Below are 27,802 nucleotides of genomic sequence, written 5' to 3'. Positions count from 1 at the left end.
ATGACTAATGGGGAATATGACAATAGATATCATGGTGGGCACATGTCAGATACTGAGGAAATGATAAAAGATGGCAGTTTCTTGGATACCTCAGATAGGAGAGGTGATGGACATAGGTTCTATTCTAGTTCAGGTTCCAATAGGTACCATGGTCATCATTGCTATCATCCTTATAGGAGGAGTGACAAGGTATATTTTCCAGATGAGTTTAAGAAATCCAAGCCACCTACATTTGATGGAGATTTGAAAAAGCTAGAAGATGAAAAGGCATGGTTACTCAGGAATGAATAAGTTCTTTGAGATGCATGATTACAGAGAGAACATGAAGGTCTGAATAACTATTTTCATTCTTAAAGAGAAAGTAGACATATGGTGGGAAGATGCGAGGTGTGTAAGAGACATCAGGATAGAGGATTTGAGTTGGCATGAATTCAAGAGACCTTTTAGGAAAAGTTACTCTTCAGAGAGGTATTGTGACAATAAAGCTAAGGAATTATATGAGCTAAATATGGGATTGATGATAGTTGAGGAGTATACGACCAAGTTCCTTGAATTTTTGAGGTATGTACCATATATTAAGGATGAGACAACCAAAGTTTATATATTTGTCAATGGATTTCCATTAGCATTTAGAGATCAAATTGAGTATGATGAGCCTCGATCACTTGAAGAATTCATCGGAAATTTGAGACACTTTATGAGAAATCAAGGCGTAAGAAAAAAATTCAGCGACGTTGGAAAGGGAAAGACAAGACTAAAGGTAAATGGGAGCCGAAAAGAGCAAGACCCCAAGATGCAGGTGAAAAAGAGAATGTTGTACCTTACAAGAAGTTTAATGGACCTTAGCCTGGAGAACAACAAAACAAAGGTGATGGTAGGAGACAGTTGCAGTGTTGGACATGTGGTAAGGAACATATTAAGAAATATTGTCTGTAGAATCAAGGTAGTAGGCCTCAGATCTACAGTGCTTAGGTGGCACAGAGAATTGGGGAGGCTGGGAAGAGCATTCCTTGGATTTACACAACATAAAATAATAGGCAGGTAGATCACCAGACATTTATTATTGAGATTTATAGTAAGATTTCAAGTTGTTTATATTTTGATTGATGTTGGATCTAAATATAGTTATGTTAATCCTAACCTGGTGTATAAGTGTGATTTGAATAAATAAGTACATGAAGAAGCTTGGTTAGTGTAGTTGGCTATAGGTACAAAGAAAATAGTTCATCATTGGGTAAGAGCTTGTACATTTGAGCTAAATGGTATGCCTACATTGGCACATATGAATGTAGTTCTGATGGAATCATATCGTATGCTTTTGGGTATGGATTGGCTGTACTTTCACAATACCAAAGTAGATTGTTATGAGAAGGCTATTGCATGCTTAGATGACAATGGAGGACAAAGAATCTTGCAGGGTAAGAAAAAGGCAACAACAGTCAGAATAGTTACAACTATGCAGGCGAAGCACAACTGTAGGAAAGGGTGTGTTTTATTTGTAGTGACAAAGGTAAGGATGTTAAGGATGAAAAAGTATTGAATATGTACCTACTTTTATAGTAGTTTCAGGATGTATTTCCCACATAGAGTTCATATTTTTCACCTCACATGGAAGTGGAATTTTCTATTGAGTTGGTACTAGGGGCAACACTGACATCTAAGGAACCTTACAGGATGAGCAATCCAAAGCTAGTAGAATTGAAGTTGCAACTGAAGGAAATGATTGACAAGGGATACATTAGGCCAAGTGTATCGTGGTGGGGTGCACTAGTGTTTTATGTGAAGAAGAAGGATGGTACTTTGAGGTTATGCATTGATTACAAGAGGTTGAACAAGGTAACCATCAAGAACAGGTATTTGTTGCCGAGGATTGATGACTTATTTGATTAGTTGAAAGGAGCAACACTATTCTTGAAGATTGATTTTAGATCCAGATGCCATTAGGTACACATCAAAGAATAGGACATTTACAACAATGCTTTCCAGACCAGGTATGGGCATTATGAGTTTGTTGTAGTTCCTTTTGGTTTAACTAATGCTCCATCTATTTTCATGTGTCCGATGATTAGTGTGTTGCCCCCTTATTTGAAAAAGTTTGTTATTGTATTCATTGATGATATATTGATATATTCTAAGAATGAGGAAGAGCATGGTGAACACTTAGCAACACATATCGATATTGATAAGAGAGCATCAGTTGTATTCCAAGCTTAGTAAATGAAGTTTCTTTTTGAAAGAGGTACATTACTTGGGGCATGTGGTTTCCAAGGAAGGCATAACAGTTGTTATAGCACTGTTTACCACTCTTGGTATTTGTGATGCTTTATTTATGGCCTAGGGCAACCCCTCCTTCCAGACTTAGTCCAAATATATAAAAACCAGTGTTTTATTCCTTGTACGCTACTTTTCCCTGAGCTAAAAGCGTGTACACACGGGTCCGTTAATACCCAACCCACGTATATGTATTAAAACACTTAAAAAAATTAAATTTCTTTAATTATGGGTGGAGTTCACGGGTTTTACCTGTTGATTACCTCCTATTTCCCATGGCCCAACTGTTTCCCAACTAAAAAACTAATTGGGAGAGGTAAAAATAGACTTCTATGGGAAGGCCTTAAGAGGGAGAGGAGATAGAGTTATTATATTGAGATTATCCCTGACTGAGTTTGATGAATTCCTGTGCCTCATGCACTTCCCTAAGCTTCAGGAAACCCTTGTTTCCTTGATTATAGATATCATTGCTTTTGCTTGAGATATCATGGTGTTGGTGATGGAAGAAGATTGTTGAAGGCTGGGATAGGACGAATCCGGAGGACGGTTTCGCTTGGAGCCAAAGAAAGACTCAGGTGAATTCTCTCCATATTATTTATAGCTTACTACAATAAAAGAAATGTTGTCTTGTTTCTGAAATTAACTATGTTTATGCATCAAATTATGTTTTAATTCATATATGAATGTCATTTTGATGCATGATCAATCATTTGTTTATATGATATAAAGTCAATTTCATGGATATGATTTACTTCTATACTGCTATGTATGTTCGAATTGAATGATTTTCAGGTTTGAAGAACATTGGGAGTTGCAGAGGGTCTGAACCCTATGGGACCTACTCGAACGAAGGAAATCCGGGTACGGTCACTCTTACGTAGTTTGATAATATAAGCATTTTTCCTGAGCTATATGAGTATTTCTTGTTGTAGTTTGCTTCTGCTCTGTTGGGGTTCTAACCCAAAGCCCTAGGGTGCCTCCACCTGAAACAGAATTGGCGACTACACTGGGGATAACAATCTTGTTATTCCTGGTTTTGGTTGTTCATTATCAATCAGGGCTCAATCTTTGGTTTGCTTGTGGTTACAATCTTATTTGGTCTATTAGACTCCTAGGCCTCAAGTCTGATCTTTTGGATCAGACTTTGTTTTTTATTTTTTCTTGCAAAGCTTTATATACACTCTTTAATTTGTTTACAGTAGTGTATACACGCTTGTTTTTGTAAAGTGAACTCATGTATATGTGAGTTTCCTGTGTCAGAAGCGTGTGTGCACACTTCTGTGTTTGAACACAGTCACGTATGAAAATTTTTGCATTGTTTTTTCAAATCTTTCAGCCCAGATAGATTTGTTGCCTGGTCTTTTCAGTCTCTATGTGGTCAATTGCTGTATAAAGGATTAATTATTCTGCAAGCTTACTGTTTCAAAGTCTCTTCCTCATTGAAAAGATTTGGCCTAGGTTTGCTTCTTTAGCGAGTTTGTAATTTTTGTTTTGGCACACAAGACTTCGTTCTGAAGTTCTTGATTGTTCTGGTCCTCCAGAACACGAGATTGTTTTCAGTTTCAGTGTCAAGTCTGGATTTCGCATCTACTTGCTTTGCTTTCCTTTTTCTTGTGGCCTCATAGCCTTTCTGCTTTTTGAAAGTCTTTTTGACGAATTTGGAAGTATTTCTCTCCTGGATTCTTGGTCAGTTTGTCAAACTCTTTGCTTCTATTTGGGTCGTTTTGTACAAGTTGAAGTTTTTTTGCTCAAGTTTCCATTCATTTTTGAGTTCGTAACTTGCAAAGACCCCTTGTGCACTTTTTTCGATCTTTGGAGTTTTAGTAGCATTTTGGTGATTTCAAAAAGTTGTTTTGGTTGCTTCTTTAAAAAAGAAAAGATCTTAGAAAACATTGTTTTTGTTTTTATTTTGCCAAGTTTGGTTTATGGTTTCTTTTTGTTTTTGAAAGTGAATTGTAATCTTTTACAATTTGTCCTTCTTGTTTGGAGAGAATTGTGTGTTCAAAATTTGTGTCCTCTTCAGTACTAAAGTTGGATCATTGTTAGTTATAAACAATTGCTTTTGCTTTTTGAGTGTTATTTAGGATCTTACGTCTCCATTATATCTTGCATTAGGGTAGTTTGCATTGTTAAAGCATTCATAGTCTTTTAGTTTTTGGGTGTGTGAAGTGTGTTTCAAGAAAGAAGAGAAAAAAGTACTTTTCTTTGTAGAAGTTTTGTAGAACCCATATAGAGATCTCTTTTCATCGAAGAAAAAATGATTGCATTCATGTAGTTAGTTTTTCATTGATTTCTATTGCGTCATACAAACATCATTGGTTTCACTCCCATCTATACCCTTGACTTAAAGAACAACCATTAAAATCAAGCGATTAATTAAAATAAACTAGAACTTTTATGTTGTCATCAGAATACACCAACAAGTTTAGGTTTATTAGGGTCTTGGATTAGGCAAGAGGAGAGTTAACTCTCCAAGGCCGCTCAAAATTAAAAAACATAGAAGTTTGATTAATGAGCGAAATCCAATAGCATTAGGGAGAACGAGAAAGCTCCATAACTGGGAGTAAAGCACGAGGGAGAGTGAAGATAAGGACGAGAGATACCCCCTCTCTTACTTGTTGGATCCCGCCTCACGAATGTTTCGCTCGGCTTCTGATACGAGTTGGTGACTGTAATTGCATATCTTAGGGATCACACAGGTGGCTGCGGAGGGGAATCCCGTGGCACCTGAGGTTGACGTTGTATCACGTTCAACAATACTTTTAGAGGGTACCCTTGTGAAGCTTGGGTTCTTGCACTGGCAAAGGCTATTGTCTGGAGGTCAGTGTAACTACCTCTAATACCTTCGCCCTTGTTATTAAATTTCTTGTATTTTGGTGTCAGAAGGCCCTTGTTATTAAATTTCTTGTATTTTGGTGTCCAATCCTATTTTCAGAAGGCCCTTGTTATTAAATTTCTTGTATTTTGGTGTCCAATCCTAATCACCTAGAGTGGAAATACTCGAGAGTTTTTTGATTGCTGATACCTTTAGGGAATTTTTAGTGAGTGTTCTTTGCTCCTAGTCAGCCTAGCTTTATAATTTTTTGAGTCTTTAAGTAGATCTTTTAAAATAATTCAAAGTGGCTGATCGACCATCTCGACGATCTAGGAGACTTCGTTGGTTATCACCTACGAGTCCTAAGCCTTCTCCTAGAAGGCGTAAGAGCGATTCTACTGGCGATTTTCAACCAGTGGCAGCAGGTGCATCGGAGATTGGCCCTTTGCTTGGGGTCATTAGTTCACAAGATAGACCTGGCACCAGTAGATAGTTAGAGAGGAACACACTAGTTATTTCTTGAGTACTTTTTCAGTTAGAAGATAATATCGAAGTTGAAGAGATTTTAGAGTCGGTTGTGGCTCCAAATTCTCCTCTTCCTCCTGATCATCTAGACATTCTATTGTACGTCGGAACCCCGACTCATAGGCCTTTGAGCCCAGGTTTACATCCATCTATTCCTTTGATGACCACTACTGGAAGCATGGCATCTACAACGGGTGTTACAAGCATGCAGACTCCCATATCTATATAAGGAGGAGGAACTATTTCCATCCCTTCTATTACTCCTAGCACGACTATATTTGGGTCTACTTCCATTTCGTCAACGAGTGGAAGTTCTCAAGCTACTGCATCTAGTTTTGGAATTATCCCTTATGGAATGCCGTCTCATAGGATTCTTGTAGTTCCTTTGAACATACCATCGACCGCCTCTACATCCATGATGAGTGGATCAAGTTTTTTTCAAGGTTTCCCATTTGGAAGGGGTCATATACCACATTCCAATCCAATAGTAGGGTCAATGCATTTTCCTTTTACAAGTCAAGGTAATAACCCATTCCAGAGTTGGACAAACCCTATGGTTAGTGGATAGGAGCTGGGAATCAATTTTTCGACCAACAAGGGAATGTGCCATATTCTTCAGTTAATTCATTTCAGAATTTTCCACCCTTTGCTAATGCATGGAATGCTTATCAGGGGCTTTTATCTCCTTTCAACACTTTGTTAGGGGGTAACTTCACTAGTTACGCAGGATTTTCGATAAGAGTTGGTCAAACTCTAAATTTTTTTGGACCACAAGGAGCACCTTTTGGTTCAATAGGCTTTATGAGTTACTTTGGGCAACCTGGTGTTTTTCAAAATCCAGGTCATTCTTTTCAAACTGTTGGGAACCCTGCCCGCACTGGATGGAATTCCCAAGGTCCACCATGACTCCCTTTTCTGGTCACACTGAACTTGCTAGATTTGACTAAATTGAGAAATGATTTGATTCAGTAAAATCTGGCTTGGCCTCCGGTCCCAGCTAAAATTCCCCTGGATATCCCAAAATTCGAAGGGAAGAGTGGTGAAGATCTGGGAGACCACGTAACCACATTTCACTTATGGTGCTCATCCAACTCCCTGATAGATGATTCGATCAGGTTGAGGTTATTTCAGCACACCCTAACCAGAAATGTAGCCAAATGGTATATACAGTTGCCACGGGGCACCTTTACTTCTTTCTAGGATTTGGCTAATGTCTTTTTGAACCATTTTCAGTTGCCTGTTTGATATGAAGCTAGAACTGAACTTTTGGCTAACTTTTAGCAAGACACCGCAACTCACATTTCGGATCACATCTAGGAATGGAGGAGGAGGAAAAGGCTTATCAAAGCTGAAATCCAACCAGAGTTCCTTCTCGAATGGTTTCTCAAATAATTACAACTTGAGATCTCAAAGGATGTGTCTCTTTCTGGTGTTTATTTGGAAGAGCAGGCGATTTTCCGAGCCCAACAATTGTAATTGATATATTCTCAGTCTAAGATTCTTCAGAAAATTATACTTGATGCTCCTAGATCTAAGGTTGATTAGCCAAATCGAAACTAGGTCCCCATGCTGATGGTATAGTCAGATCGATTGATGTTAACGTGGTGAACCTATTGAATCAATTACAACAGTTGTCTCTACAAACTTCTTCTTCTAACCAGACAACACTGTCTGTATCTACAGCTTGCCAACCTACCTCTATAAATGTCGTTCAGGCCTCTAACCCTAAAGGAAATAAACAATTTGATGGGAAGAGAAAGGGATGAGGTAAGAAGAAGGACTAGGAAGGAAAAGGAAATGCAAACAAACCCGAAAATGGTGCCGGAGAGGGTAGGAAAGAGTCCAAGGAAAAGGTAAAATTTCCATGCAAGTTATGCAATAGAGATCATATGACTCACCTCTGCCGTAAGATGCAAGACGCTCAAAACTTATTAGTATAGCAAGGGTCCTTTAGCTCCCAAGATATTATGACTAACCCTTTTTCCCAAGGGCAACAATTACTTGTTGACGTGAATTCTAATGCTGGTACCTTCGCAGGGGGCAACCAGGAAGGAAAAAATTCATCAAATGTTTATATGATGAGCTCTCATATCAACGTCACTATGCGAGCACACGATTATGGTGAATCTGAAACATCTAAGGCTAATCTGTTCTCAAAGCCACATAACCACTTCATATTGAGCGGCCCTCTATTGAGTCTATATCTCGGATACTGAAAGGCTCCTCAAAGTGCTCAACTATTAACCCTAATGCTAGGGCAGCCCAGAACTACTCGATTGTAGAAGATCTAGCTCAAACTCCTTGTGCTATGTCTGCATTGGAGGTGTGCTAGTTGTGCCCTACTCAGAAGTGCTTTACTTTCGACAATCGATGTAGTGGATCCAAAGAATTCTTTAGTGCTCACTTTTGATATGTTGAATGTCAAAAAGAGACTTCCTCACCATATGGCTTTCCAGATAAAGTCCACATATTAATAGACCAATATTTTTCGGACCGTTATAGATGAGGGAGCTTCCACATGCGTGATGTCTATGTCATGTTGGAAGGCCATCAGATCACCTTCAGCTGTTCCTTCACCAACTCTTTTGATGATATTTGATGGACATTCTCATAAGCCGCATGGGATTATCCTGACATTTCCTATCTGTGTTGGGGGAAAGATAGTGAATATTGAGGTAGAAATTGTCGATGCGAACCTAGATTATAACCTCCTCTTAGGCAGGAATTGGATTTATGAGATGGATTCCATAGTTTCATCATTATTCCACATCCTCTATTTTCCTCATGAGGGGAGGATTGTTAGAGTTGATTAGTTAGATTGTTCTCGAGGTGACTCTCATGCAACTTTAGATTCTACCGTTCCATTGGTGGACAAACCCTGTCAACCTATTGAGAATTTAGGAGTTGGGATGTACTCTTCATTAATGGGTATATTTGACCTCCCTACTCCTACAGCTAGAATTAATGCCTCCTACAACTAGAATTAATGCGATTTCATCCTCTAGGGGACCTTCTCAGAAAGAATTCTTTCGAACTCATTATTTTTCGAACCCTTGGCCGTTACCTTCATCTACCACCATATTAGATGGAGTGCAGGTAGGTGGAATGGCATTTCCCATGTCTGCAGCAGAACTTACTTATCAATCTATCGTTAACTCTGTAGATAATCGTCCCACTCCTTTTTCACAAGAGGAGTTAGATGGCAATGTGGCTCCATCTTGGACCCTCAATTCTACTTCAGCTCTGGATTGCTTGGATACAGTCTTACCATCTGAAGAAGCAATTTTGGAAGCAATGATGGGTGTAGATCGACCATGGGAGGATTTACATCAATGTTCATATTTTCTCCCTCCATTTCGTGAAGTTGAATCTAGTTTTTCCAATCTGTCTACTAGTGATGTTTGTGCAATTTCAAACCCTTTGGCTCCAGCACAATTTTCTACCGAAGGGAACATGTCGGTTATCTCACGAAATGTACCTGTCAACATCTCTATGAATCCTAACGTAATCAAAAATGTCTTCATCGGTGTTGATTGTTCCCCTGAAGAAATTCAAATCTGCACCAATATCTTTAAAGAGTTTTGAGATGTGTTCGCTTGGTCTTATGAGGAAATGCCTGGAATTGATCCATCTATGGTCCAGCATGAGATCAAGACATACGAAAATGCCAAATCTGTTCGTCAAAAGCTTCGACCGGTCAATCCTTAGAAAGTGGCAACTATTAAAGCTGAAGTTGAAAAGCTTCTTAAGGCAGGTTTCATCTACCTGTTCCTCTAACTGAGTGGGTTTCCAACCCAGTCTCGGTAGATAAGAAGCAAGGAACGATCTAAGTATGTATCGACTTTAGGGATTTAAATAAAGCTTGTCCAAAAGACAATTACCCCATGCCTTTTAGTGATCAAATTATTAATGAATGTGTAGGCAATGAAATTTTTACAATCATGGATGGATTCTCTGGTTACAATCAAATTACTATCCGTCTAGAGGACCAGCATAAGACAACCTTTATTTGTCCTTGGGGCATGTTTGCATACAAGAAGATGCCTTTTGGCCTTAAAAATGCTGGAGCTACTTTTCAGTGGGCCATGTCTTATGCTTTCCACGACATCAAACATGTTATTGAAGCATACTTGGATGACTTAGCTACTTGTTCTCATAAGAGAATTGATCATCCCATCGACCTTCGGTTAGTCTTTGAGAGATGTCGTTTTTATAAAATCCGGTTGAATCTGAATAAGTGTGTTTTTGCGGTCACATCCGGTCGGCTGTTAGGATTCATTGTATCAACTGAAGGGATTCGAGTTGATCCTTTCAAGGTTGAGGCAATAATTCAGTTGCCTCCCTTGTCTTCCATTCATCAACTTCAAAGTCTCCAAGGAAAGTCAAATTTCTTGAGGATATTTATAGCAAATTACGCCGAGATTGCCAAAGGGTTTATGCGTTTTCTTAAGAAAGGAGTTCCATTTTTATGGGATGATTTCGCTCAACGATATTTTGATGCTTTGAAAAAAGCATTAACATATGCTCCATTATTGAATCCACTAGATTATGGTAGAGATTTCCTTTTGTATCTCACTGTAGCATAATCAACCATCGGTATGGTTCTGGTTCAAGAGGATGATGCTCTCAGTGAGCTATATGAGTATTTCTTGTTGTAGTTTTCTTTTGATGTACGAGTTGTATAAGTATTTCTTGTTGTAGTTTGCTTATGCTCTATTGGGGTTCTAACCCAAAGCCCTAGGGTGCCTCCACCTGAAACAACAGTGGATCCAGAAAATATAAGGGCTATCATGGAATGGGTAGCTCCTAGGAATGTGGATGAGTTAAGGTCATTTATGGGTTTAACAAGTTACTACATGGGGTTCATTAGGAAATTCTCGCAGATTTCATATCTTATCACATCATTGCAACGAAAAGGAAATAAATTTGAATGGACAGAGGAATGTGAAGCAAGTTTTGAGCAATGGAAATAGATGTTGACAAATGCTCCAGTTCTGAAGTTTGCAGATGCAGATAAAGAGTTTGTGGTGTGTATAGAAGCTTGTAAAAGAGGACTTGGTGGAGTTCTGATGCAAGAAGGATATGTGGTATGTTACGAATCAAGGAAACTGAATGAGCACAAGTAGAAATATGTGACACATGACCTTGAGTTGGTAGTGATCATCCATGCTTTGAAGATGTGGAGACACTATCTTCTTGGTAGATGGTTCATCTTGATGAGTGATCATAGTGGATTGAGATACCTATTTGACCAACTAAATCTAAATTCTAGGCAAGCTAAATGATTGGCGAAGATCAATGAGCTTGTATTCGAGATAAGGTGCATTAAAGGAAAGGAAAATAGGGTTGCATATGATCTTAGCATAAGGGTGCATGTGAATCATATTGAAACTATGATTTATTATGGGATAGATTTACAAGATCAAATCTTACAAGAAGGACAATAGGATGACAGGTATAGGGAGCTTAGGCACATGTTACAACAAAAGGGTACAAGTGATTAGGATGTGGACTGTCATCTTACAACAAATGGTTTGGTCAGATCTAGGGACAAGATCTATGTTCTAGACAACAATGAGCTCAAGAAGATTATCTTGAGGGAATTCCATGTTAATCTGTATTCAGGTCATCCAGGATATTAAAAGACATTGACAACTGTGAAGAAATTTTATGGTTGGACGAATTTGAAGAAGGAGGTGGTAGAGTTTGTGGCTAGATGTTTGGATTGCCAACAAGTAAAAGCAGAGTGCAAGCATCTAGGTGGTTCACTACAACTGATTCCAATTCCAGAGTGGAAATGGGAGGTCATATCTATGGATTTAATTACAGGTTTGCTGAGGACATCTAGACCACATGATTCCATTATGGTTTTGGTTTATAAGTTGACAAAGGTAGTGCACTTCATTCCAGTGAAGTCTACTTATTCATCTAGTGGCGTAGTACATGTCTTCATCAAAGATATAGTGAGAATGCATGGTATTTTGAAGAAGATTGTGTCAGACAGAGATGCCAAGTTCACTTCCAGGTTCTAGAAAGATTTATTTGCAAGACCGGGTACAGAGTTGGCCTTCAACATAGCTTATCATCCGTAGAAAGATGGAAAAATAGAGAGGAATATGATATTGGAGTATATGTTGAGTATGTATGTGATGCATCAACTATAGCTTTTAACCCTTTACAGAAATTTCCTGCAAAAAAATTCTTTAAAAGTCAGAAAATAAACAATGACAAGAGCATAAAACATAAAAAAATATACACTGAGAATTTCCCCTGGATCCCAAAACTGGGACTACCAAATTGATTTTTCATTATATTCCTTTCAATGTTACAATACATATATATATATATATATATATATATATATATATATATATATATATATATATATATATATATATATATATATATATATATACATGTCAAAGAATCCATCAAACCCAATCCATTAACACTAGATTAGAACAAAACCGTAGTTCCCTTGATCGGATCTACAAAATACCATGGGAAGAAAACCATCATGCCTAAAACCATGGGTGAAATCCATGAATAAAACCATAGGTAGGTCTGCCCACCTAATATATGGTCCAATTTTTGTTTGTTTTTTTTCACGGAGCGCTGCCCCGGACTCGTGCAGGGGGGCTACCACCCCCCTGCAAACCCTCCAAAATGGGGGGCTATCACCTCCGTGCGACCCCCCCACTGTGCTCGATGCAACAAAGGGGGAACTGGCACCCCCCTCTAACCCCCCAGCTTCACACGTAGGGCTAGTCGTGGAAAAAATATAACACACACCCAACATCAACAAAAAAAGTGGGAAGAGTATATTCCACTGGTAGAGTTTTCTTAGAACAATGGATATCAGGAGTAATTGAGGCTGAGACCGTTTGAGGCACTGTATGGGCAGAGTTGTAATACTCTTATTAGTTGGAGTGATCCAATGAACAGGGTATTAATAGGATCAAACATGTTGGTAGAGATGGAACAAGAAATGCATGTAATTAAGAAGAATCTAAAGGTAACACAAGACATACAAAAGAGTTATGCAAATTAGCACAGGGTTTTTAAGGGGTTTCAGGTCAGGGAACATGTGTATTTGCACATCAAGCCTAAGAAGATCTCCTTGAGGATTAGATCATGTGTGAAGCTGGCACCTCATTATTGCGGGCTTTTTGAGATCCCTGAGAGGATTAGACCAGTGGCCTACAAACTTGCACTGCCTCTGACAATGAAAGTCGATGATGTTTTCCATGTTTCATTGCTTAAAATATATGTAAAGGATGTTGATCATGTTATTGATTGGTCTGTATTGCAGGAGGATCCAGAAAGAGAATTCTAGCCAGAAACTTAGTGCATTTTCCAGAGAAAGATGCTCATGCGCTGAAACTAAGAAAATGAGTAGGTTAAAGTGCAGTGGAAGCACTTTTTGGGCCTGATAAAGCTACATGGGAGATGGCTAATCAGATGTAGGCTATGTATCCTTCATTGCTTGTCAACTGAAGAAAAATCGTTTTGGCCTATGTATATATGTATATTTATGTAAATACTGCAATGAACTATGTTATAAAGCTCCAATAAGCGATATGGGTGTCATGTTGGTTTTATTTTTAGTAGGTTGATCATTGTAAATACTGCATTGAGCTAAGTTATAAAGCTCCATGGGTAGTGTGTTTTGCTATTCAGTAGTCTTGCTGGTTGTAGGTGTCATTGAACATTGAGGATGGTGTTCCCCTAAGGGGGAGGTGTCTGTAACATCCTTGGGTTAAAAGTTCATGTAATAAAGTTAAAAAAAGAAAAATAAGACTAAGGCGATGGGGCACGTATTCCAATATGAATGTTGCACAAAAAATCCTAGAGGGGTGTTCATTTGGTCTATTATAGCTCAGGGGAAATTGGCAAAGGAAATGAAAAAGGTGTTGAAAAGGAAAAAGTCATTAATTGGAATTTTATTTATGAAAATAAAGGAAATTAGGAGAAAAGGAATGTGAAAGGTCACTTGTTGCATGTGAGGAGGAAAATGAAGAAAAAATAATGGAAATTGAAGAAAATACAAGCCTCATTAATAAAAATGCTTTTGAGGATCAGTTCACACCTTTTGTCAGCTCTGTTTTGGAGCCCTCTCTCTATTTTATCTCTCTCTCATAGTCTTTCACACTTAGAGAATTCTTGGAGCACTCTAGCATTGGAGGAAGGAAGACAAAGGAAGGAAAATAAAGCAAAAGGAAGCGAAGATCAAGCAAGGAAGAGTTGGATCAAGGAGCTACAACAAAATTACTTGTAGGTATCGAGTTGCATGTATTATTTCCATTCTAGTTTTGGCATGCATGGTATATGCATGTGTGTATTGGGTTCTCTTGCTATCATTGACATAGGTTTTTCCAGGTGTGACAGTGGTTTTTAGCTTTGCCTTTCTATTTTTGGATATCCATGTTGTAATGGGGTTCTTTTTCTTGGATGAAATGGATTGCTGGATGGTTTCAAAACTGAGTCGGGTGGTCTCAGGAAAATTTCTAAAGGCCTAGAAATCCCTAGACCGGTAAAGGTGGTATATGCGGTAAAGCCCGAGGGTGGAGACAAGCAAATTACTCATGGTTTAGGTCGAGAGATCAAGAGGAATCCATGCTTGTATAGGCCTAGTGATCCCTGAACTGGTATATGGTGGGATTGTGGTAAAGCTTGGTAGTGTACATTTCTTGTTTGGACATTGGAATCCTTGACCAGTATATGTTAGGATTGTGGTAAATCTTGGTTGTAGAGATGAGGGTTTTGTACTAGGAATCCTTGACTGGTATATGGTAGGATTGCAGTAAAACTAGAGGAAGCCCTGATTGTTTTGTTGTGAGTCCCACATTCATGCTTGGGATATGGCACGAGGGTGATTGGCTAAAATAAATATTTGGTTTAGCCCAATCTATGGTCAGGTGGTATTTGGAAGTCCCTGCCTTGGTTGTATTTCACATATGTTAATAAGAGATATTTTCCTCTTGTGTATTATGTGTAAATGTACTTGTTATTATGTGGCTTTAATGGCTGTTATATCATTGATATTTCTCTGGTTATATGCTGGTTCTAAGCAGGGTTTATGATAGACTTGAGTTATGGATCTCATCATGTTTTGATTAGTAAATGATTTTTTAACGAATGAATCACCTAATAGATGATATTTCTACTATGGTGAGAAGTAATCAGACCTTGTTTATGATTCTCAAATAAGTATGAAATCCCTATGTTCAAATGTGTATTTATGACATGTACATTACATGTTCATGATGTGTTTGATGGAATGTATATCATGGTTAGGATGAGTTAGGTTAGGTCCTTGTTCAAGTTTTTCATTAGAGGCCTTTTATTATTTTTATTTATCGCTTATGAGTGTTTCATCAAGTTCTGGGTAGAGGCCTAGGTCCTAGCCCTGAAAAAGTGGCTTAAATCCCATGGTTGCTGGCACAGAATTGGTTAAAAAAGTTTGTAGTTGCATGGAGGCCTTGTTGTGGGAGTAACTAGAGGGTTATAGTCATATGGAGGGCTTTTTATGGGAGTGACTGGGAGTTTAGTTTAGCTAAAAAGCAAGTTAACTTAGGGTTTGGGAACCTGGAGTGGTTGGTTCACCTTTGGGGCTCATGAGGAAGATAAGTTTGGTTTTGGTTTATCGATTCCACTTCCTATACTTGGGGATTTGAATTATATCATAGTAACTCCATCACACGTTTACCCTAGTAGGCCAATTATCTTGGGTAAATGTGGGAGGAGGGTGTTACATAATTCATCCAAGATTCATGTGGAATATGAATAGTACACAATATTTGAATATGTTGAGACATTTGAAGAGTCATGGGAAGGTGGAAATTCACCTCCCCATTTGTATAACTATATCCTTGTACATCTTACATAGGGATTTTAGCACTTGAGTCCAGTTAGTAGAGAGATAAATGTTAGTACTAGAGCTTTGAGCACTCTTGCCCTTGGAAGGTAGTAGGTTGAGTTGTCGTGAGGCTATATGGTTTTCTTGGAGATGATATGAGTAACCCTCATTCCAGTATTGGATTTTGATGGTATTGTAGTGCATGGACTTGAACTGAAACATTATTAATGAGAAGTTCTTCATTTTTTTTGCATAGATTCCCATGCATTCCTCTACTAGTTGTAATGGCTAACTGATACTCCAATAATGTGTTCATGCGTGATTTCATGTGGGTTATATGTTGATGAAATAGTTTGTTTCCTATTTCTCATGCGTTTGCTTGATTCCATGTTTTCTCGTTCCATGTTAATACTAGTTAACTGTTAACTAATTTGCAACTAAATCTAGTACTTTGTTACTTGTATGTATTGGATGTTTTTTGCAACTGATTCCTCTTTGAGATGTACTTCTTGTATTTGTATTATTGCTATATTCTTGTACATTGTTTTGCAAAGTTTTTCAATCGTGGGTTGATTTCGTTCTCATATTATAGGCATTTCATACTTGTTCTCACACTAACTTCTTTTGACTCGAAATCCAAGAGGAAAAAACACACGATGTTAGTCACACCCACATACTAGATGGGGCTCCTATCCCAAATGGTGTGAGGACTATTTGGTACTTCACACCTGGGTGACCCCGTTACTGCTTGTGATACATTTTGGCCCGTCAAGACATTTGGTTCTAGAAGGAGGGCATATGACAAGATTACCTTGTGGATCTTACATCTTAAATATTTGATCTTAAATGGCTCCTTCTTGAATCTCTATTTGGGGTTGTTTTTATGGAAGTGTAGATATTGATATACCCATCAAGATAGTTGATCTCTTGTCTCAAAACAAATTTGATGGCAAGGGTGATATCCCTGCATCTGAACATGTGCTTTAATTTCTTCAAAAATGTGTTTCTAATGATGTGTAATGTCAAGATGTCATTTGCATATTTTTCTCTATTACGCTTGAAGATCGCACCAAAGCATGGTGTGTGACCACATCTATTCATTGTTTGGAGCAATTCATTTATGAATTTCAGTATTCTTTTCATAGGTATAATTTTGAAAATCTATTTAAGAAGATCAATGAACTTAAACTGAAACGAAATGAATCATTGGAGGATTTTGCTAATAAATTTCTCAATATTTGTTATATATTTCCTGAGAGAGAGGTGGATTGGAATCATTTGCACAAAAAACTACCACGTTTGGTTTACCTCCCTAAATATGAATTGGATGTTGATAATCAATTAAAACATGATTCTAACAATATGTAATATATCAATCAACTTGATTTTGTACCTACCTTTTTCATACCAACTTTTTCCTCTTTTTTGAATGTAATTCAAGGTGAGCCTCATGCCTCAAAGGGGGAAGTGTCACCTCTGATATATGTCATCCTCCACCATATTCATTACCCAATGAACTAAGTTCTTGTGCAAATGATGGTCTTGATTATCCATGAATCAGGCAATGAAGAATTTTTGCATGAAAAAGAGCAAAGTTGTCTTTCTTTACAAGCTATTCTAAATCCCTCAAAATTAGGACAAGCTGAAAATGCCATTGGTAAACCATGTCTTAATTATCATGTTGATGAAATTCAATTTGATTGATTTAATTTTCCATCCCCTCATGAGGTGCTCTTATATTCACATTCCTACCATGACAAACATTGTCTTGGGCCCATTAGAGGAAATTTGATTTTAAAAAGTTATTTCCGTGTTAATTAAATGATTTCCATGTCAAAATAACATGAATATTTATTTTAAAAAGTTAACATTTGTTGAAAATAACAATAAGAAATGTTAAAAATAACATCTAGAAAAATCCTAATTTAATTTGTCCTTGAATTAAATAGGAATTAAGTTGTAATTCTAATTCTCATAGCAACTTGTAACAATTAAATAAGTTAAGTTGACTTAGTTGGCTTAGTAAACTCGAGTTGGGAGTCTATCTAGAGTCACGTAGAGTTATCCCTAAATTTTAGGTGCCCACGTTGAGTTATTATTGAGTTTAATTATTTAATTCAGTTAAATTCAGTTCAACTAGTTCTAACTGATGGAGGAACTAGTGAGAGGTCAAGTGAATTAATTTGGATTTAATTCAAATGCAATGATCAATCAGATAAATGATAATTCACTCATAAATAACTCATGCATGTCAGTTTAGAGGAAGCCCAAGTTGAAATTAGAGTTCAGGGACAATGTACTATCGGTTGTAAGTAAAATAATCTAAATTAAACCAATGGTGCATGCAATCAGAGGAAGGCCTATGGATGGATTGCACAGTTATGAGTGAGGAATTTCCCAATTAAATATGGGATAATTCCCAAGGGAACAATGCAAGGAAGTAGGAGCTTGGAAGGCAACATATTTGGCTAAGTATTGGCTTGAGCTGGTTTGTGAAGTAGTGAGTGAGATTGTACTTGTGCAGAGATTGTTTAGGTTGAACAAGCATTGTATTTTCTTCTCAAATCTTCTAGTTAATGCAATATATAGATAGCAGGGGTTTTTAGCTAAGGATTTCCCCATAAAATTATTGTGTTATGTGTGATTGAAATTCTTCCTTTTCTGCTTCATGATTTCATCGATCAATTTTTGTTTCCGCTGATGAGTAGAGTAGATTCAAGTCAATTATTTTAGCATATCACAATATGCAGTTTGAATATACAAGAAAATTCTACATGGTATCAGAGTTGAAATCACTATAGAAGAGGAGAATACGAGTTTTTTGTGCAGGTGAAATCGAATTTGCAGTTTCATACTTCAAAGCCAGTAGGATGTTGTTCTACAGATTGAGACTTGAGTATGCCCTTGAGGGTAGCTTGAATTACATAGCTTGGAAGGATAGGATGGAGGTAGTGTTGGAAGACAACGGGTTGAAGGAATTCATAGATCATGATATCTTGAAGCCTCTAACATATGATGCTAAAGATATCGCAGAATGGAGAAAGTGTGTGGCAAAGGCGAGAAGGATTATCCTAGAAGGAGTTCGAGATCATATTGTCTCGAATCTCCATGGTAAGGAAACTCCATTTGCAATGTGGAAGGCATTGATGGACATGTTTCAAAACAATAGTGACCACAAGAAGCTGGCACTGAAGGACAAGCTCAGAAAGATCAAGATGGAGAAGGGTGAATCAATTCTAAAGTACTTGACGAAGTTCACCTAATATCGGGATGAGCTTGGAAGTGTCGGGGTTACTGGTGTAGAAGACAATTGCAGAAGGCGATCTGGTGAGCCTAGAACTTCTAGGAATTCCCAAGAGATGGCACAACTAGTAGGACTCAATTAATGGGAGGGAGAAGCTACTAGAGTGGGAGTGATTGTGGTCTGACTTGGTACAAGAAGAGATTCAACAAAACACTAGAGACAAATCCTCATCCAGGCATGATGATGAGGAGAATTGTGCCTTAGCTGGAAAGGTGAAGAAAGGAAAGGGGAAGTAATCCCATTCCAAATCAGATTCTAGTCAGGGTGATAAGAAGAAGGACATGTTTAAAACTAAATGTTTTCACTGTCACAAGCCATGACACTATGCTACAAAGTGTTCGCACAAGAAGGTAGGTAAGAAGCCCTTCGGAGGAGCGACAAGTGAAGCTCTAGCTTCAAAATTAGAACTTGATTTCACTCTCATTGCATGCATGGAAAGAACTATAATGGGAAGCATGTGGTATCTTGACAGTGGTGCCTTGTTCCATATGACGAAGAATAGAGATCTCTTTAATGACTTGGAGGAGAAATAACTGAAGCAGAACATAGAGTTTGGAGATGATGGGAGGTATAACGCAACCGACATCGATACAGTTACTTTTCAGAGGGAGTCTGTCTCCCCTCTCAGTCTCACATATGTGATGTATGTTCTAGGATTAAAGAATTTTTTTTTTTTTTTTTTGTCGCAACATTGGAAGACCATGGCTATGATGTGATATTTAGAAAAGGAAAGGTTTTACTTAGACACATCTCCATGGGCCAGGTGAAATAGATCGGTGTACGAGTCAAGAACTTGTATGCACTTGAAGTGCAAGATGCATGAAAAGCCTTGAGGAGCAAGGCAAAGGTTATAGACTTGGTGGTTGAGAGGGAGCATAAATTACCTCTCAACATGCAACCTCAGAAGAAACCTCCACAAGTTGTGGAGCAACCACAATTGGAGAAGCTGAGAGGAGACAGGGTGAAACCATCCACTCAAAAAGAGACCTACAGTAGGGGGAAACTTCAATCCAAGTGGGCAGAGAGAGCACATGAAGCCATACCTCCAGGTGTGAGGTGGGGTGATATGAAACCATAGTCCCAAGAGTGCAAAAATTGGTTAGGATCCATTGAGATGTTTTTTGTCTCATGGATCATTACCTTGCTATGGGGGCCCATGGTATTCAGTAGCAAGAGGATTAGTGTCAGTCAAATATTGAGGAGTGCAGAGAAGTTTTGACAACAGAGCAAGAGGCTAAGTAGCAGAGTTAACCGCAAAACAAATTTTCCCACTAGATAGTTGCAGACACAATTGATTCAGTTTATTTTATTTGGATGCTTGTTTGGGTTATGTATGTCGCAATAGCAACAACAACATTCACAAGTGTTGCATGCATAACATTCCAAAGGTACCGGATCAGGCTAGAGTTGAATTCATTTCTTGTTGAGAGGGAGTGTTGAAAATAGAAACAAGAAATGTTAAAAATAACATCTAGAAAAATCCTAATTTAATTTGTCCTTTAATTAAATTAGGAATTAAATTGTAATTCTAATTCTCATAATAAATTGTAAGAGTTAACTAAGTTAAGTTGACTTAGTTGTCTCATTAAATTTGAGTTGGGAGTCTATCTAGAGTCATGTAGAGTGATCCCTAAATTTTAGGAGCTCGGGTTGAGTTCTTATTGAGTTGTAATTATTTAATTCAGTTAAATTCAGTTCGACTAGTTCTAACTGATAGAGGAACTAGTGGGAGGTCAAGCGAATTGATTTGGATTTAAATTCACATGTAGTGATAAATAAGATAAATGATAATTCACTCATAAATAACTCATGCATGTTAGTTTATAGGAAAACCCAATTTAGATTAGAGTTCAAGGAAAATGTACTATTAGTTGTAAAATCATCTAAATTAAACCGATGGTTCATGCAATCAGAGGAAGGCCTATGGATGGATTGCGTAGTTAAGAGTGAGGAATTCCCAATTAAATATGGTCTAATCCACAAGGAAACAATACAAGAAAGTAGGAGCTTGGCATGCAACAAATTTGAATAAGTATTGGCTTGAGCTGGGTTGGGAAACAGTGAGTGAGATTGTTCTTGTGCAAATATTGTTCAAGTTGAACACACATTGTATTTTCTTCTCAGTTATTCTGGTTAATGCAATATACAAATAGCATGTATTTTTAGCTAAGGCTTTCCCGAGAAAATTATTGTGTTATGTGTGATTGAAATTCTTCCTTTTCTGCTTCATGATTACATCAATCAAGTTTTGTTTGCGCTGATGAGTAGAGTAGATTCAAGTCAATTATTTTAGCATATCACAATCTGCAATTTGAATCTACAAGAAAATTATACAACATTGAATTTCCATGTCATAATGTGTAGGCGAATAAAAATCCTTTAAAATTCAAAAGAGATACATGTGTGACTAGCACCAACAAATCTTTTAATTATATAATTTACCTACCATAAGTGTGAATAGTGCCCAAGTGACCCAAAACTACATTAAACATTAAAAATAAAGTTAATATCTTATTCTACAAAAGTTATAATATTGAGAATTTTTTTAATGAAGAGTAAACCATGGGTTGAGTGTGTTTTTAATGACACGTAACTAATTTTAATTTTAAATTTACTTTTCTAATTTAAAATTTATTAAATCTTATGTATATATATATATATAGATATATATAAGCGTGCATTTATTTGGGTGATTTAAATTTAAATTTACTCTTTTAATTTAAATGTGTATTATATATAGTTATTTTCAAAAACATGACTTTTATTTGTGTAATTTTGATAAAAGTAAAATAATAAAAGTGATATATTAAAAAATTATCTACATGCCATTATTTTATAAATTTCTTAATTTTTCTTAGATGACTATTTTTAAGTTGAAATTTCCTCTAATTGAAAGTGAATGTGAAAATAACTTTATAGAGCATAGGAAAAATACTAATTTGGTGATTCCTGAGGAAAATATGCATGTGCCAAATCTAGATTTGAAGTATGATTTGATGGGAATTGATATTTCTTCAAGATAATCTTTTCATCTTTTTCCATATTCAAATCATTACTCCTTGTGTCATGATTTGTTTAATGAGTTTGCTACATGAACAATCACTTTAAATCCTCTAGATCTTCATTTTGTTGGGATATATTATAATCAAGTACAAGATGGTGATTTCTCACATTTGGAAGAAGAAAATGATATAAATACTTTTCATCTCTTGTTTGATTTTCAATCATCAATATGTGAAGATGGGGATTCTACAAATTGAACCATTCATGAAATATATTTGGTTGATTCATCCCCATTCTTGATCATTGAAGAATCTTGTGTTTTTACTTGATCAATGTGAGAAAATCTAAGCATTTAATCAAATCAGCGCTTCCAATAGCTGTCTTCTTATTAAATGATCTGATCGATACATTTTATGATGGTTTCTTGTGTACATATATTGATCTTCCCAAGCCATCCAGATTTGATCATTCAACATTTGACGGTTTAGATACCTATCAAGAAGATGAGGCACTTCAGTGTTTGCTAATGGTTATGTCAGGACCTCATCATCCTGATAAGATCCTTGGACTAGGTAAGATTGGGGTTTTCTCACAAGAATCTTTGTGTAGCTTAATTGCGTTGAATGAATCCACATCTTTCGAATTTTTTAGGGTTTTCAAGTTGATCATTTTGTTTATCATGATAGAATCACTGATTGGTTGGAAGAGTCCTTTCATGTAAACTCTTCTGCAAGCAAGCAACCACTCATGTCTATTTTTCCTTCTACAAATTTGTATAAATTTGAATACACATCTTTGACAGGTTTCCAAAGTTTTCAAGTTTATCATTTTGTATATCGGTTTAATATTCCTTTCTAGCTAACTCTTTTGCCAGTAGGTGAGACCGACTCTCTTTTGTGCAAGTTACATAGGTAAATATCATTGTATTTGATTATTGTTTTGCATTGGTGCTAATCGCTGATATCTATGTCTTTGTAGGTCATGCACAACTCAAGTGGCAACATTGGAATTTTGACTTCACATGATCCAGATCTCATTTTTAGTTATATTACAATTTGGGTTTAGTTCCAATTATTTGTTTGTTAGAATAGTTTTACATGGCTGTTTTCTCACAGAGTTTATTTCATTCTTTGCATTTTATTTTTCTCCCACATGTAGTTGTATTTTCTTTGCATTTACTTGGCTTCATTTCATGGTTCTTTCAATCTTCATTTAGTTTTGTCTCCCAATATTTATTTTCTTTTCATTGCATCTAATCTTTGATGGGTTGTGTTGCATTATTCACATACATTTCATTTAACCCCATTTCTATGCATTACTTTTCTCTTTCATTTCATGTGACTCTATTCAGTCTTTGCATCTATTTTATTCCATTAAATTAATTTTATTTTCCATTTAACATCATTCCCTGCATTTCTCTTCATTTAATTGCATCTAGCAATTGTTTACATTTCATTGCATGGCTCTTTTAGTTTTCCTTAAGCTTAGTTTTGTTGCATTACATTTTCATTGCATGTAGATTTTGTACACTTCATTGCATTGTGCATCTATATTTCATTTAGATTTTCCTCACAATGTTTTTCTTTGTCATTGCATTTAGTTTTCTATTTATTTTATGCATTGATCATTTGCTTTCTAGTTAGTATTTTTTTCTTGCATTTCTCTTTTCAGCTGCATTTAGTTTTGCACTGCATGATTCACTTACCTTTCCATTTCAGACTTGTTCTTTGCATTTTCTCTTTAAAAATTGCACATAAATAAAACCGTAAAGAGATTCTTTACCCATCTGACCATAATATTGGAATCCCTAATCAATGGGTATGTGTAAGGCTATGATGGTTGCTCCATGAGGAAATTACTTGCAAACTTTGGTATTGAACTACATCCTGATTTATCTTTTCCATAAGTCTGATATTTTTAATGAGGAAAATATTGATTAGAGGGGAACTATGGTAATTCATAATGCCTATATCTATAATCTAAACTCTATTCCCAGTCTAGTCCTGAACATATTTTATTTTTTCTCTTTTACTACTCACTTGTCAGTTGGAGATGTGACATGAGGGAAAAACTAAGTCAAAAAATATTTAGTTTATGTAAAACAAGAAACAACCTCCCTTTCTCATAAAATACGTTGGGATTCCTCATCCACCTTGGTGCAAAGAACACCTTAATAAATGATGCCAAGTTCTAATAAAGAGAAAAATAAAATAAAAAGGGTAAATGCATGAGAAAGGCTGCTCGTGCAGAGGGTTGAAGTAAGCGACTTTTTTTGGGCTATGGATGTTCGCTGGCAGTGAAGCAATGCTTGTGATTTCTTGAGTGATTCCATCAGGGCTATGGACAATTGCTGGCACAGGAAAAAAAACTAGAACTCACTTTAAGTTCTGAACATAATAAACTCTCTGTCATGTTATCCATAGCATTTCCAAAGACTTACATGCATGATAATTTAGTTTATTGTGTGAAGATAAACAAGAACTAACAATGGGATAGATGAATGACATAAATCAAAGTGGCACCCACAGTATGAGTTCAATTCTTCCTCACAATTATTTTTAAAATTCTATCTTCTGAAGGGACAAAGGTAAAGATGCTAGATTCTATGAGTGGTTTGCCAATTATTGTAACAGTTACACCAACCCCCAAAAGTTTTAACTTGTACACCTAAATTTTGGGCCCCCCTTGCTTTTCAATGTCTTTATGGGAATTCTTGTCGCTGACTTCGTCTAAATCCTTAAATAACCTAACTATCATCAAGGCTATGGTTTCTCATTACTCCCACAAGACACATTTCCTATGCCAAAACACATTATTATTTGTGGCATTTTGAGTTAATCTATTTTGCAAAGGATATTTTAGCCTTGTTTTCAGGATTCCTCCATTTATGTTTACATAGGTGAAGGGTGCTTGATTCTTAAGACGCTGTGAGCACTATTCTCATACATGTCTTTATATGTTCAGGTTTAAGGCATGGTTACAATCAGAATAGACAACTTGCCCCCATTAGAGGTGACTCTTGAAAGAAATTTGTTACTATTGGATTTCCTATTCCCTTTCATGTTTGGATATGGGTCAAGTCACTTCAATTTCAAGTGTTGGACGATAAGAAATTCAAATAGAAGTTTATGGATCAAGGTTTAACATGGTTTTTGATGTTATACTCTTCGTCATCAAAAGGATACCAAGAGTTAGAGGGAATCCTAGATCAGAATGTTAACTCATTTCAAGGAATTGTGAAGGTTTGTGTTATCAATTGCCAAATCCAACAAAATTATGAAAAAACCAAAATTTTTGGCCTTAGAAAACACCAAAATTATATGTTTTCTCCATCAAAAGAAATGAGAAAGGCTCCATGATATAATACACTGGGGATTGGAACATGAAGGATGTCAGGAACTATTGCTTAGATCTACTACCAAGGTTTTTGAAAATAATTGATAGCGATGATATTAATGATATGTTGAAGGCACCATAGAAGCTACCTCGAGTGTTATTACTCACCACAAAAAAGAAAAACCTGGTAATTTGGCAGGCTCTTAGTGGGTTATCTTTTAATAGAATACTCTATGAATTAGAGGTTGTTGATGCATCACATCCTATTGCTAGGAAGTTTGGAGTCAAGGAACTTCCAACTATGATAGGAATATTGTCTAATGGTGAAATACTTTTTCTAGAAAGTGGCAACAAATTTGGAAAAATAGGGTCATAGAAGGTGTAAGAACTTGGAATTCTCATTGAAAAATAAAAAAGAGGAATTTGGAGGCTAGTGATTCCAAAAAAATATTCAATCAAACCAATGTGAAAGGGACATATTTTTATGCTTACCAAGGAAAATGAAGACATGTTATGTGGAAAAGATACGCCTCTCTCTATGTTTGGTGTGCAAAACAAAAGACATTTTTAATTGCTGGGCATGGATGCCCTTTGGGTTGCTTACAAGCCTCATCAAGGAAGCTATGATTTTTATAAGATCCCTCTTATCATAGATGACGTGGAAATATTTATTAGTGAGATTTTTAATGGAGATGTTTAATTCACAAAATTTCTTCGGAAGCTGAAATTATCCCATAGGGAGCAGTTGATAGATCCAAGGTCCCCACAAGTCATATTTATTTGATAGATAAAATTCTCTTGGTTTTTGTATTATTGTTCACTTCTCTTCCCAAATTAATGTAAATTAGGAGTGTTGTCAGCATTTTTCCTCAGTGTCGACCAATGCTCATACTTAAAAGGAAATATACAAGAAGGCCACTAAATGTAACTATGATTAAAGAAATAAATTTAAGGTAGAATCCTTTTATGAGACAACAATCTCAATTTTGAATGGTTACCTGTGTAATATCGATCATGGTATAGAAGTCTAAGAATGGGATAGTTATATTCTATGGGAACCAGATTCAAATAATGAAAATTTAGCCTTTGGGTGCTTTGTTCGAGTAATCTAATCTATTTTGGAAGTATTGCAATCCATCATATTATTTTCATTGATCATGGACAACTGTAGTAACAAAAAAATATTTTTATGGGCTCCATGGTTGTTCTAAAAGGTTTGTATGGTGATTTGAAAAATGATATGAAGGATGGAAAGCCTATTATGATTGAGGGGATAAATTTATATCCTAGTATTTATCATATGCCCGAGGAGGAGTTAATCAAGTGCACATGTGAAAATATTCAAAGATAATGATACAGACACTGCAATTGTATGATTATGAGAAATGATGGAGTTTTGATTCTTGGATTGTAGGGTTTTGATGATATTGGTCACTCCTATACTAATATATATTTTTTAAACCTATAGACAACAAATAGAACTATTAACTTGTGTTTCAAATTATTCTAGTTGTGGTTGGGATTCTTATATAAGGTGTATCCTTTTTATTTTGAGCCAATACATGAGGAAATATGGCATATTAGGGATCCTCCACCTTGATATAATGGTAGGAGAAATAACAAAGATACATGAAGAATATAAAAAAAGTATTTAGTGGGGCGATACAACATTCAAAGGATACATTTGTAGCACAAAAGGATACCTTTTGACTCTAGGAAAATACCAGAGCTTTGAGTTTCTCGAAAAGTGGAGTAGTTCTACCAAGCACATGATGCTTGATCCTCACACTGATTTTGTTAAATTTTTAACCAATAATAGTGTGGAAATATTTGTCTATGGCTTGGTAATAAACACTATTTTTGTGCACATAATTGTTGGATTTATCTTGACGATTGTATGGTTATTCTTGGGTCAATCCTTAACTAATTAAAAATACTTATGACAGGACATGTCTACCCTGATCCCATGGAAGAATGTTGTAAGTTATAGGATTAGTCAAGAAGAGGGGAGATGATCTTGACAATGTTCTTATAGATACACCAAGGTAGTTAGAAATATGTATTTGGTATACTTCAATTGCCATAATTACATCATATTTTTCTTCTCCCTTTCCCATTTTGGTGTCTTATGTGATTCATACTCCTCACTCAACAAGTTTTCCTACTTTTATGAGAAATATGATTTATGCATGAAATATTCGATACAAGACACCCTTGCCTCTTGTTCTTGTGTTTAACAAGATTGATGTGTCCCACCATTAGTTTTTTTAAGATACATTTGGTAGAATTTTCTAATTGATGGTGGTATACATGGAAAAACAATGGATAAAATATTTTGAGGCATTTCGGGTAGCAATAGAGAATGAAAAATCGTACACTTTTGACCTCACTATAAGCTTATGTCTCATGCTTCATGGGTTTTATCAAAATTTTCCCTTTATTGGGGTATCAATAGAACTAGGTGTTGGAATGGATGAGTTCTTTGCAATAGTTAAAGCAAATACATGGAAAACTACAAGGTTGATATTAAGAAATGACGTGCAGAGAAAGAACGCTTAGAGGAGGAGAAAAAGAAAATAGACATGAAAATATTGATAAAATATTTAGATGATTCAAGGGGTGAATGGTTGTTTTGAGCTCTGGTCCATGTAAGGAACATGACACAAAAGATAATGAATATGTATTCTGA

General features: G+C 36.3%; 1 pseudogene; it reads left to right on the top strand.

Moving 5' to 3' along the window:
* Window positions 1–27,802, top strand: LOC149158766 (GPN-loop GTPase QQT2 pseudogene; annotated as a pseudogene).

This window comes from Pinus tabuliformis, chromosome 5_2 (assembly GCF_031772625.1).
Source record: "Pinus tabuliformis cultivar Carrire ecotype Pingquan chromosome 5_2, CPIR1, whole genome shotgun sequence".
Taxonomy (NCBI): Eukaryota; Viridiplantae; Streptophyta; class Pinopsida; order Pinales; family Pinaceae; genus Pinus; species Pinus tabuliformis.
The sequence above is the reverse complement of the archived record's forward strand: the minus strand, read 5'-3'. Positions and strand labels throughout refer to the sequence as shown.